The sequence below is a fragment of the Miniopterus schreibersii genome (assembly GCF_964146895.1).
Source record: "Miniopterus schreibersii genome assembly, chromosome: X".
Classification (NCBI taxonomy): Eukaryota; Metazoa; Chordata; class Mammalia; order Chiroptera; family Miniopteridae; genus Miniopterus; species Miniopterus schreibersii.
In genome coordinates this window covers 106,435,921-106,447,089 of record NC_138104.1, presented here as the reverse complement: position 1 = coordinate 106,447,089, position 11,169 = coordinate 106,435,921, and the positions used below count along the sequence as shown (strand labels likewise).

The following is an 11,169-nucleotide window of genomic DNA, read 5'->3' as shown; positions in this document are numbered from 1 at the left end:
TTGAGAGCAAGAAGTTGATGCTAAACAAATGGATTGCGTGTGGAACGAGGCTGCCTCGGGCCTCCGCTGCCCCGGGATTAGGGAAGGGAGGAATCGGGGTGTCCCCACACCTGTCCTGGACCAAGTCTGAGAGGGACAGGACCTGGCCGGCCCCTGGGGAATGAGGGGGGAGCCGTAGCTCCGGATGTCTGTGCTGGACAGACGGTTCTGGTCAATTCTGCACCCAGTGTGAGCGGGGGCTTGGTCTTGAGATGGAGTTGGCCTGGGTCCTGGAGAGACACTTGCACCCGTTGCTCCCTGGCTGGTCGCTTGGCAGGTGTGTGCCCACCTCTGACAAGAATCAAGAGCAACCCTCACCCCACCTGCCTTCTCACCTAGGGACTCCCCTCAGCCCTTTCACGCCCACCTGCAGTCCCCTGCGCCTCACCTCCTGAGCCCTGCCAGCCCAGGAGCGACTCGCACAGCCCCAAACTGCCCCGTTCTTTCTCTCTGCCCATCCCCACCCCCTATCATTCTCCCCCTCTTCCTGAGTCCTCCATGCCCACCACCTGGTCTCATCCCTGCCTCTCTCCCAACCTCCTTCATGTCTCTTCTCTCCCCCTCCCTTTCCTTCCATGGCTCCCATCTCCCACCCTCCCCAGGTTCCAAGATTTAGTCTTTCCTTCCCTGAGTTTCCCACCTTGGGATCATCTTGAACCATCATTTTTGGAGGCTGAGATGATCACAGAATTCATAGTAGACATAGTAGGACGTCATTTGCAGACATAGTAGGATGTCAATAGTAGGATGTCAATACAGACATAGTACAACATCAGTAGCAGACACAACAGGACATCAATAGCTGACACAGTAGGGCATCAATAATAGGCATAGTGGGATGTCAATAGCAGACATAGTAGGACATCAATAACTGACATAGTAGGACATAAACAGCACACATAGTAGAAAATCAATAGCAGACATAGTAGGACATCAATAGTAAGCATAGTAGGATGTCAATGGCAGACATAGTAGGACATCAATAGTAAGCATAGTAGGATGTCAATAGCAGACATAGTAGGACATCAATAGCAGGCATAGTAGGGCATCAACAGCATACATAGTAGGACGTCAATAGCAAGCATAGTAGGACGTCAATAGCAGACATAGTAGGATGTCAATAGCAAGCATAGTAGGACGTCAATAGCAGACATAGTAGGATGTCAATAGCACACATAGTAGGACATAGTAGGACATCAATAGCAGGCATAGTAGGGCATCAACAGCATACATAGTAGGACGTCAATAGCAAGCATAGTAGGACGTCAATAGCAGACATAGTAGGACATCAACAGCACACATAGTAGGACATCAACGGCACACCTAGTAGGACCTAGTAGGACATCGATAGTAGGAAAGTGGGCTGCAGGTCTCCGAGGTCCCCACGTTCAGATGAAGCTGAGGACACTCCGGGCGGCGTGTGGCCGCCTCATCGGTGTCCAGGGCCCAGGCCGTGGGCTCACTCACCTCCCAGAGGCCCCCCATGAGGTCACCACGTGATTCTGAGCCGCTCCCTGAGGGACATGGGGGGGCGCCTCGGTGACCCCAACTTGGGAAACCTGCTAAGCGTAAGTGACAGGGCCGCCAGGCGGGGCACCCCCAAACGTCCACGGAGGGCCGCTCTTAGGGGGCTCACGGGCCTGGCTTGCGCCGAGGTCAACCCAACATCTTAAAACCATTTTCAGCTGCCTGCCGCCTGCCACACTGTCTTCCGGGAACCTGCGTCATTTTCCGATTCGTGAATATTTTGCCGAAATGTTACCCCGCATGTTTCCGATTCGATGGCCGTTAACTCAGTGGGTTGCTCTTATTTTTTATTTTTTTTAATGGGTTGACATTTATTTCAAGAGATTACACGACCAAGCGGAGCTCTGACAACTCGTCAGCAGGGATTTCGGGGCTAAGAGTTGAGGCACCCCGATGTCTGAGGCTGGAAACACGCAGTGCGCTCGTCTCCAGTCCGGGTGGACAGAGGGCTTTCCCAGTCCTGTTTCTAATGCAGTGTCCCCCATCGGGGCCAGCACCCGATGCCGAGTGGACACCCATCGTCCAAAGCTCCCAAGAGGAAGGTCCTAACCATCGATGAGGCCACAGCCACGATGCGGTGACCACGGACAAGTCAAGACCCTTTATGGCCTGGCCAAGTGATTACAGACGGGAGTTTGGGCCAAGAAGCTAATTTTACCACCCTGGGCAGTTTCGCTCAGTGGTTAGAGGGTCGGCCCATGGACCGAAGGGTCGTGGGTTTGATTCCCAGTAAAGGGCATGTGCCTGGGATGCAGGTTCAATCCCCGCCTCTGGTTGGGGCACGTCTAGGAGGCAACCAATTGATGTGTCTCTCACATTGACGTCTCTCTCTCTCGCTTCCTTCCCCTCCTTTCTCCCTTCTCCTGTCTCTAAAAATCAATGGAGAAAATATCCTTGAGTTAGGATTAAACGCCCCCCCCCCAAAGAAACAGAAAGAAACTAATTTTACCTTGTTTTTAGCCAATGAGTTCCGGGCCTGTTTGTTACGCAGCAAGACGCTAGCTATTACACACGCATCTTCCCAGCTTAAGACGAATGTCTTGATTTCAATTTTTGTAATGGAAAAAAACACAAAAAAACCGACAAATTGGGCTGAGCCGGACCCTTTGAAGGTCGAGTTGCCCTCTGTAAATAGGCTGTCGAGAAACGGTGTATTTTGGGTCCTCCAGATGATGGTCGCTACTCTGAACGTAGAAATGGCATCTTAATTAGCAGATTAAGTCATGACGAATGCGTCCGCTCACTCAACATCTTTGCACTCCTTTTGGGCGATGGCTCTGTTTCAAGAGGGACTCTACTTCCGCCAGTAGGCAAATATATAAATATTCAATTAGGGGACACAGATAAACAAGAACTGAAGTGTGTGTGTGTGTGTTTTTTGTTTCAAGTCTGTAGTTGATTAAAGATGGTATTTACTGGAATTTTATACATCCCCCCAGTGGTTATAAATTAATAATTTGCTATATTTATTGGAGCACTCGTCTGTGCAATCCCATCAATTATTAATGAGTGCATTTATTGCGTATAAATAATAAAATCTCCGTCTCTTATTGCAACCGATGCTCCATGTTAATATACGGAGACTAGCCCATGAATGATGAAATGGAGGTAAGATAAATACTGTTATCGGGGCTGCCAAGCATTTGTTTTTATCCAAACACTTCAAGGCAACAGCCGAAAAGGCTAGAAATGACTTTGTAGCGGGGACTGGAAGTGCTGGCATTTATATCCTTACGCTCCACACAGGTTAAAGGTAATTTGCAAATAAGCCGCAGACTTACGGAGTGGACCTCCATGGGTTTTTCTGCCATTCAAATGCACAGATAGCAATAAGCAATCTATTGGCCCCCTAGTCTATGCCACCCCGTAGGAGGGGCTGGCATATGTCACCTACTGAAGGCTCAAGGTGGTGCCACTACCCTCAAAACCAGAGCCACACTCTGTGACTCAGCCATCCCACTTCTGGGCATAGACCCCAAAGAATGGAAAGCGGAGACCCTAACAGATATCTGCACACCCATGGGCACGGCAGGGTTACTCACGATAGCTGAAAAGTAGAAACAACCCAAGTGTCCATGGATGGTGGGTGGATGGATGGTGGATGGATGGATGGATGGATGGATGGTGGATGGATGGATGGATGGATGGATGGTGGATGGATGGATGGTGGATGGATGGATGGATGGTGGATGGATGGATGGTGGATGGATGGATGGATGGTGGATGGATGGTGGATGGATGGTGGATGGATGGATGGATGGATGGATGGTGGATGGATGGATGGATGGATGGATGGATGGTGGATGGATGGATGGATGGTGGATGGATGGTGGATGGATGGATGGTGGATGGATGGTGGATGGATGGTGGATGGATGGATGGATGGATGGATGGATGGTGGATGGATGGATGGTGGATGGATGGATGGATGGTGGATGGATGGATGGATGGTGGATGGATGGATGGATGGATGGATGGTGGATGGATGGATGGATGGTGGATGGATGGTGGATGGATGGATGGATGGATGGATGGTGGATGGATGGATGGATGGATGGTGGATGGATGGATGGATGGATGGATGGATGGATGGTGGATGGATGGATGGATGGTGGATGGATGGTGGATGGATGGTGGATGGATGGATGGATGGTGGATGGATGGTGGATGGATGGATGGATGGATAGATAAGAGAGTGTGGTTTAGCCACAGAATGGAATCTGACTCAGCCTTAATATGTGCCCGACTTCCTTCCTTCCTTCCTTCCTTCCTTCCTTCCTTCCTTCCTTCCTTCCTTCCTTCCTTCCTTCCTTCCCATCCACCCAGCATTCATCCATTCATCCATCCACCACCATCCATCCACCATCCATCCACCCACCATCCATCCATCTATCCATTACCATCCACCTACCATTCATCCATCCACCATCCATCCATCCATCCATCCATCCATCCATCCACCATCCATATATCCATCCATCCACCATCCATCCATCCATCCACCATCCATCCACCATCCATCCATCCATCCACCATCCATCCACCATCCATCCATCCATCCACCATCCATCCATCCATCCATCCACCATCCATCCATCCATCCATCCACCATCCATCCATCCATCCACCACCATCCATCCACCATCCATTCATCCATCCACCACCATCCATCCACCATCCATCCATCCATCCACCACCATCCATCCACCATCCATCCACCCACCATCCATCCATCTATCCATTACCATCCACCTACCATTCATCCATCCACCATCCATCCATCCATCCATCCATCCATCCATCCATCCATCCACCATCCATATATCCATCCATCCACCATCCATCCATCCATCCATCCATCCATCCACCATCCATCCATCCATCCATCCATCCATCCATCCACCATCCATCCATCCTCCATCCATCCATCCATCCACCCATCCATCCATCCATGCAGTCATGTATCTCTTTATTATCTACCTATCATCTATCTATGTATATATCTATCCATCTAGTGATTGACAACCATAGTGATTTTATCTTCTAGGGGTCACTCGACAACATCTGAAGACATTTTTGGTTCTTGAAATTGGGGCAAAAGAGCTCCCAGTATCTGATGGGCGAAGACCAGGGAGGCTCCTCAACACCCCACAGAGCCCAGGAAGCCCCACATCGGAGAGTCACCCAGCCCCAGATCTCAGTGGTGCCCAGGCTGAGAAACCCTGAAACAGACAAATATTTTAACATCCCGGCTCGACGTCGGGGAGCTCTCACATACGTTTCCTTCCTACCCTTGATTTTTTTCGACTGTAACAGTTTCTCGAAATATAAAATTCTGCTTGAAAAGCGCCTCGGATACCCTCAGAACTGAATCCCTGTGACCCTTCTTTAGGGGAAGCATTCACCAACGAAGGGACCTCCTTGGTTATTTAGTTGGGGCTGTGCACCAACCCAGCAGGCAGGCAGGATTCTGCGGGGCTTTAGCAGTTACTGTGGCCGGTCTCAGGGGCCCAGGGTCATTGTGAACGAGACAAAGAGCCAGCGGGGGACCCTGCCCACACCAGCTGGGCAGGGGTTCGGCTTTTGTAAGGAGGCCTTTCGTATTCAAATCTGCCTCCTTCTCTGGGGGCTCTAACCTCACCAAACACATTGCTCCTTGGATCTGCGACTGGGAAAGTTACCACCAGAGGGCTGGGCCCGGCGCTCAGACCCAGAGTGACCCTTCCTGACCTAAGCTGCATTTCGGGCTAGTCTACTTCCCAAGCAGACACCCCAAGAACGTCTTCTAGGGGGGCTGTTGATGTAAGAAATGTCCCAACCCGTAGAGAATTTTCATGTGTTTATTTGAGTGAAACGATTGCCGGGAAACAAAATCTCCACAGATTGAGAAACGCTCTGGAAAATGGCAGTTCTGCCCCTTGTTTTATGCAAAGAGGAGACGTAAGGGGGTCCCGTGAAATCCACGGGGGACAGATGAGGGAGGCGGGAGGAAGCAAAGCGGGGAAACCTCTGGGGTTGGGCAGAAAATAAAGTGATGGACACACGTCTTTTACTCCGGTGGGTGCAGGATAGTTAACAGTCAGCAATTAACTTGACGACAATGAGGGGGCCTGTGGTCTCTGCAGAGCAGGGCCTGTGCCCTGAGGGGTCCGGGAAAAGGGAAATTACTCTGTCATCCCAAGGATATGTGATCGTAGATGCAAAAAGACAATAGACAGGCTCAGTTCCGGTAAAGATGGACCTTTGTCAGGAAGATTCAGGCCTAGGACCTGAGGACCCTCCATAAACTGCTTTTCGTTAGAAAGTTTTCCTTTCAGACCATCCCGTGGGGCTCCTTTAGGCCTCTGAGTTTGCAGGGCCGCCCGCAGGCCTCCCCTGAGCCCGTCGGGTGAGCGTGGGGCCCCTTTTCCATGCCCAGGGCTCACAGGACCCGGTAAGATTTCTCACTTCCCTGCTAACAGCTCTTTTTTTATTTTTATGTTTTTTTATTAATTTCCACTCATTGATTTTTAGAGAGAGAGGGAGGGAGGGAGAGAGACACATCGATTGGTTGCCTCCCACCCATGCCCCCTGGCTGGGGTCGAACCTGCAACCCAGGTGCCCTTGACGGGGACTCGAACCCATGACCTTTCGCTGGTTGGGCGGCCGCTCTAACCACTGAGCCACGCCGGCCAGGGCCAACGGGTCTTGTAGCAACTGTACTATTTGCACACACGTGTCTGAATGGTCCCCGGACACCTTAAAGCAGCATCTCAGCAAAGATGCATCGACGGGCTGGCGCCCAGGGACCCGAGTCCCTCTCCCCAACGTGTTCACGCTGATGGAAGAAACCACAGCTCCGGGGTAGGGGCGGAAAATACGGGGTGACCGAGCCCACAACCCGCAGGCGTTGACCAAAAAAATAAAAAAAAGATTCATTTCTGCAGATTCTTTTAAGCGTTGAAATGAGCTGTACGTTCATATCGCCACGCGAAGGGCCTGTAGGTAACATCAGCGCCGCAGGAAAATATAAAATGCCGAGCCACACGCTTGATAAGAAACGTACCGAAGGCATTGGAAGTAAAAATTACCAAGTTTTACGGATGCACATAAAACAGTATCTAAATGGAGAGGCCTGTTGCCTTTCTCAACGCAGACGTTGAATATGTGCGTCGATATTTCCCAAATTAAAATACGGGCTTCATCCCTCGGGGGATTTTTAAGCTGGGAAATGGTAAGAGCGATCGCAAAATGCTTTTTTTTTTTTTTAAGTGAGAATCAATTGGTAAAAAAACGCCAAGCTGGTTCTGAGGAGCCGTGAAGAGAGCGAACATGCATTAGCAGGCAATAAAACCCTTTTTCATAAAAGCACCAAAAACCGAAAGCAGCCGGACACGGGCAGATGAAAAGACAGAGCCACGACGCTGAAGAAATTCCCTGAGAATTGATGATGTGACGAAGGCGGGTTTTCTAATTCGTTCCATAGAAAAATGCAAAAAATCCAGGACTTCGGTGCGTCGCAAAATATATACTAAATTAAAGAGAGGACGAGGAACATATGGCAAGTGCATTAGACTCCAGAAATGTCATTAATCCATAAAGGACTGTTTCAAATAAAAGATAATTTTTCCCCAATAAAAAAAAAAAAAAAAAATATATATATATATATATATATATATATATATATATATATATATATATATATATATAAGCCAAAGGGCATGAGACAAATGGCCACTAATCAAAAGAAAATGTTTGACTCCAGGAAACATGATGGAAATTCTTTCTCTAAAACGATGAGGCCTCTTCTGAGTCTTGCAAATTGTTGGTTTTTTTTTTTTTTTTTTTTGCTGTTCCCCAAAATGATTCCGCTGGTGTGCGCACTGTTTTCGGGAGGCGATATCCAATTAGGACAGTCTTTCGGGAAAGCGCTTTCTAGACAAGAATCATTAAAAACACCCGGTAACCTTGCCCAGGCCAGCGTGACTCAGCGGTTAGAAGGTCGGCCTGCATGCTGAAGGGTCACGGGTTCGATTCCCGGTCAAGGGCACGCATCTGGGTTGCAGGTTCGACGCCCGGCCCCTGTTGGGAGGCGACCTCTGGCCGTGTCTCCCTCACATCGATGTTTCTCTCTCTCTGTTCCCCCCGCCTCCCTCGCTTCTGCTGTCTCTGAAAATCAATGGCAAAAATATCCTCGAGTGCCGATTAAAAAATAAAAAATAAAAACACACGCACACCCCCCTTGGATCCAACAATTGCATCTTGAAACCAACAACCGTAAAGAAATAGCAGAACAGCACGGATGCCAATATTCGGGGTTTTTCTTCCAGGGGAGAAAGCTATGGGCCATTTTAAAAAATTTTTTGCGTTTTTTTTTTTTTTCTCCTGTGTTTTTGACATCTCCTAGGATTAAAAAAAAAAAAGACAGCCGTGGCCGGGTGGCTCGGTTTGGTTAGAGCATCATTTGCATGCGCCAGGTCACCGGCTCTGTGCCCGGTAGGGGGTCCGATGTCCCACTCTCCCATCCGCGTCTCTCTTCCTCTCTCTCGAAAATAAATATTAATAAAAATATTAATTGTAGCCCAGCTGGGCGTGGCTCAGCGGCTGAACATCGACCTATGGTCCAGGAGATCAGGGTTTGATTCCCGGTTGGGGCACATGCCCGGGTTGTGGGCTCCGTCCCCAGTCGGGGGCAAGCAGGAGGCAGGTGATCCGTTTCTCTCTCTCTCTGAAATCAATAAAATATATCTAAAAATATATTTTTAGATATAGATAAATATATATATTTAATATATATAATAGATAAATATATGTATTTAATATATAATAGATAAATATATATTTAATATATATATAATAGATAAATATATATATTTAATATATATAATAGATAAATATATATATTTAATATATAATAGATAAATATATATATTTAATATATATAATAGATAAACATATATATATATATTTTTAAATGGTGCAGTAAGAGAGAAACGCATGGGGCCCTGGGGGAGACACAAGAAAGCCAAGGGGAGCGTGGAATGGAAGGCGGGACCTCCCACCAGAGGTGCTGCAAAAAAAAACAAACAAAAAAACCCCGAAAAAGCCAGGAATCAGGAAACGACCGCCGGACACTGTTCTCGTGACATTCACGTCTATGTGCGTGTTTTCTTAGCTCCGTGATCCGCGTAAACAACGAACGGGGCCTCCGTCTAGCAGTTAGAGAAGCGACTCTAGGGGTGCAGGGGGCCCCACGGGGAACATAAAAGGAGGCGTCTCCCATACGTCCAACCGTAAAGATAAATCTTAAAAAAAAGCAAAAGACGGAGGGATGTGAGTGGAATTGCCCCGGACGCCCTTCCTGGATGTCCCCCAGCACCACATTATGGAAAGACGGGGTCCTGTGTGTGGAGATGTCACCGAGGGGGTGGGGGGTCAGGGGGCAATGCCCGGGCCGTGGTCAGATCCCCGATGTGTCCCGTGAAACATCTGTTCTGCGTGTGTGTGTGTGTTTCGTAGCTGGCCCGCGCCGGGCCAGAGCGGAGGAAGCCCGGTTAAAATAAAATAATTTAAAATTTAAAAAAAAAACAAAAAACGACACACTGACGTACTTCCGAAGCCCGTTTTTGGCATTTCAAGGGTGACCTCGGGAGGGACCGTAAATATAAAATTCATATGCGCTTGGCTTCCTGCCTATAATTACCTATCAAAAGGTTCAGGGTTTCAATGAAACCCTTTATGAAGCTAGAAGAGGCATCGGGGTGGAATCCGGATGGCCGTCCCCCCCCCCACACACACACCTCCCGGCCGACCGTCCCCCCATCCCCGCCTCCCAGGAACATGCCCCGGACACAGGCCCACATTCCCGTTCCCAAGACGAACCCCAGCATGTGCCGTCCAGGCCCGCTTGATGTTATTAATCCCGGCACAAGATGTTTGTTTTATACGAATATTCCTCATGGAATGTTTCCTTTAAGGAAACATCCGTGCAGAGGAGAGGCCACAGAAGACCCCCCCCCCCCCCGCCGTAAGCACCCCGCCGTCGGAATCCCCGAGCTCCGCCTTTGGCGATCTGAGAAACTGGGTTCGCTCCTGGCGCTTGGACGGTGTGCCCTTGACGGGTAATTGGCACCAGGTCCTCCCGCCTCACCAAGTCGAAACGGGTAGGCGGCAGATGGTTCCTGGATTCCACCTCCGTATATGGTCGAAAAATCCTTCCAGGCAACCTTTTTAATCACCCCGGGGTTCTTTCCAAAAATAAAAAAAAAAATAAAAAATAAATGTCTGGATCGATTCTACTCACCGGAGACGCTTATTGTTTCTGCGTCCTGTGATTTCCTCCGGGGGGACGGGCCCAGGGTCTCAAATTTCCCCCCGTGTTCCGGAGACGCGGGGTTGTGCACCCCGTTAACAGGTTCACCGGGGCAGAGCTGCTCCGCTCCGACGGACAGGGACATACCCGTCTCCGCACGTCGAGGGCCCGAGGGGGGAATTGCGGGCGACCGATGACATCACCGGCGTTTTTCAAAGGGCCGCGCAGACCTCGGCCCGGCCAATCAAGGTAATTCTAATGGATGTTTCTGTCTGCTCGACAAATGAGGCTCACACATGTGTTCCGAATTTCTCCTTCCCCTCTCCCCCCGGCGTGTAATTCTTAAACGCGGCTTAGTTGTTGAGACAGAGCTAAATCAAACTAATTCTGCGGGACTACAAATTCCGGGTTAATCGGAATCTGTGCTTGTTAAGATAAAGACCGGGAGACATCTGGTCTTGATTTGCAAGGGAGAGCTCCGGAGGGGCTGTGCTGGGGGACGACATCTGGCATTGCCCGTGGCGGGCGGGGAAAGAGAAAGAATGGGCCCGGGCGTGCGTGAGCCGCGGGGCTCGTCCCGGCCACGGAGGGCCTCGGGGACAGTGCCAGCTGATGCCACCGGGGAGCTGTGGTTGCAAATTCTCTTCACGGGCAGCCTTGACTTGTTTCGGTGCCATTGAGGAAGGCGCCTCAACATCGTCCCTGGTACCCCAGGGAGACCCCAAGGAGCTGGTTCCAATCCTCAGAGCCCAGGGTCAGGCTGGAGACACCTGACGGGGCGTCGGAAGGGGTCCACGTGGAGGCATCACCTG

At 49.8% G+C, this 11,169-nt stretch overlaps 1 long non-coding RNA gene across 1 annotated transcript; it reads right to left on the bottom strand.

The window, feature by feature from the left end:
• Positions 1–2,509: 2,509 nt before the first annotated feature.
• On the bottom strand, positions 2,510–10,765 carry LOC308551528. Its single transcript, XR_013998047.1, has 2 exons — positions 10,349–10,765; positions 2,510–2,750 (listed from the first exon to the last, which is right to left on the bottom strand). It is a non-coding gene; the product is annotated as an uncharacterized lncRNA (long non-coding RNA).
• Between the last annotated feature and the right edge of the window lie 404 nt (positions 10,766–11,169).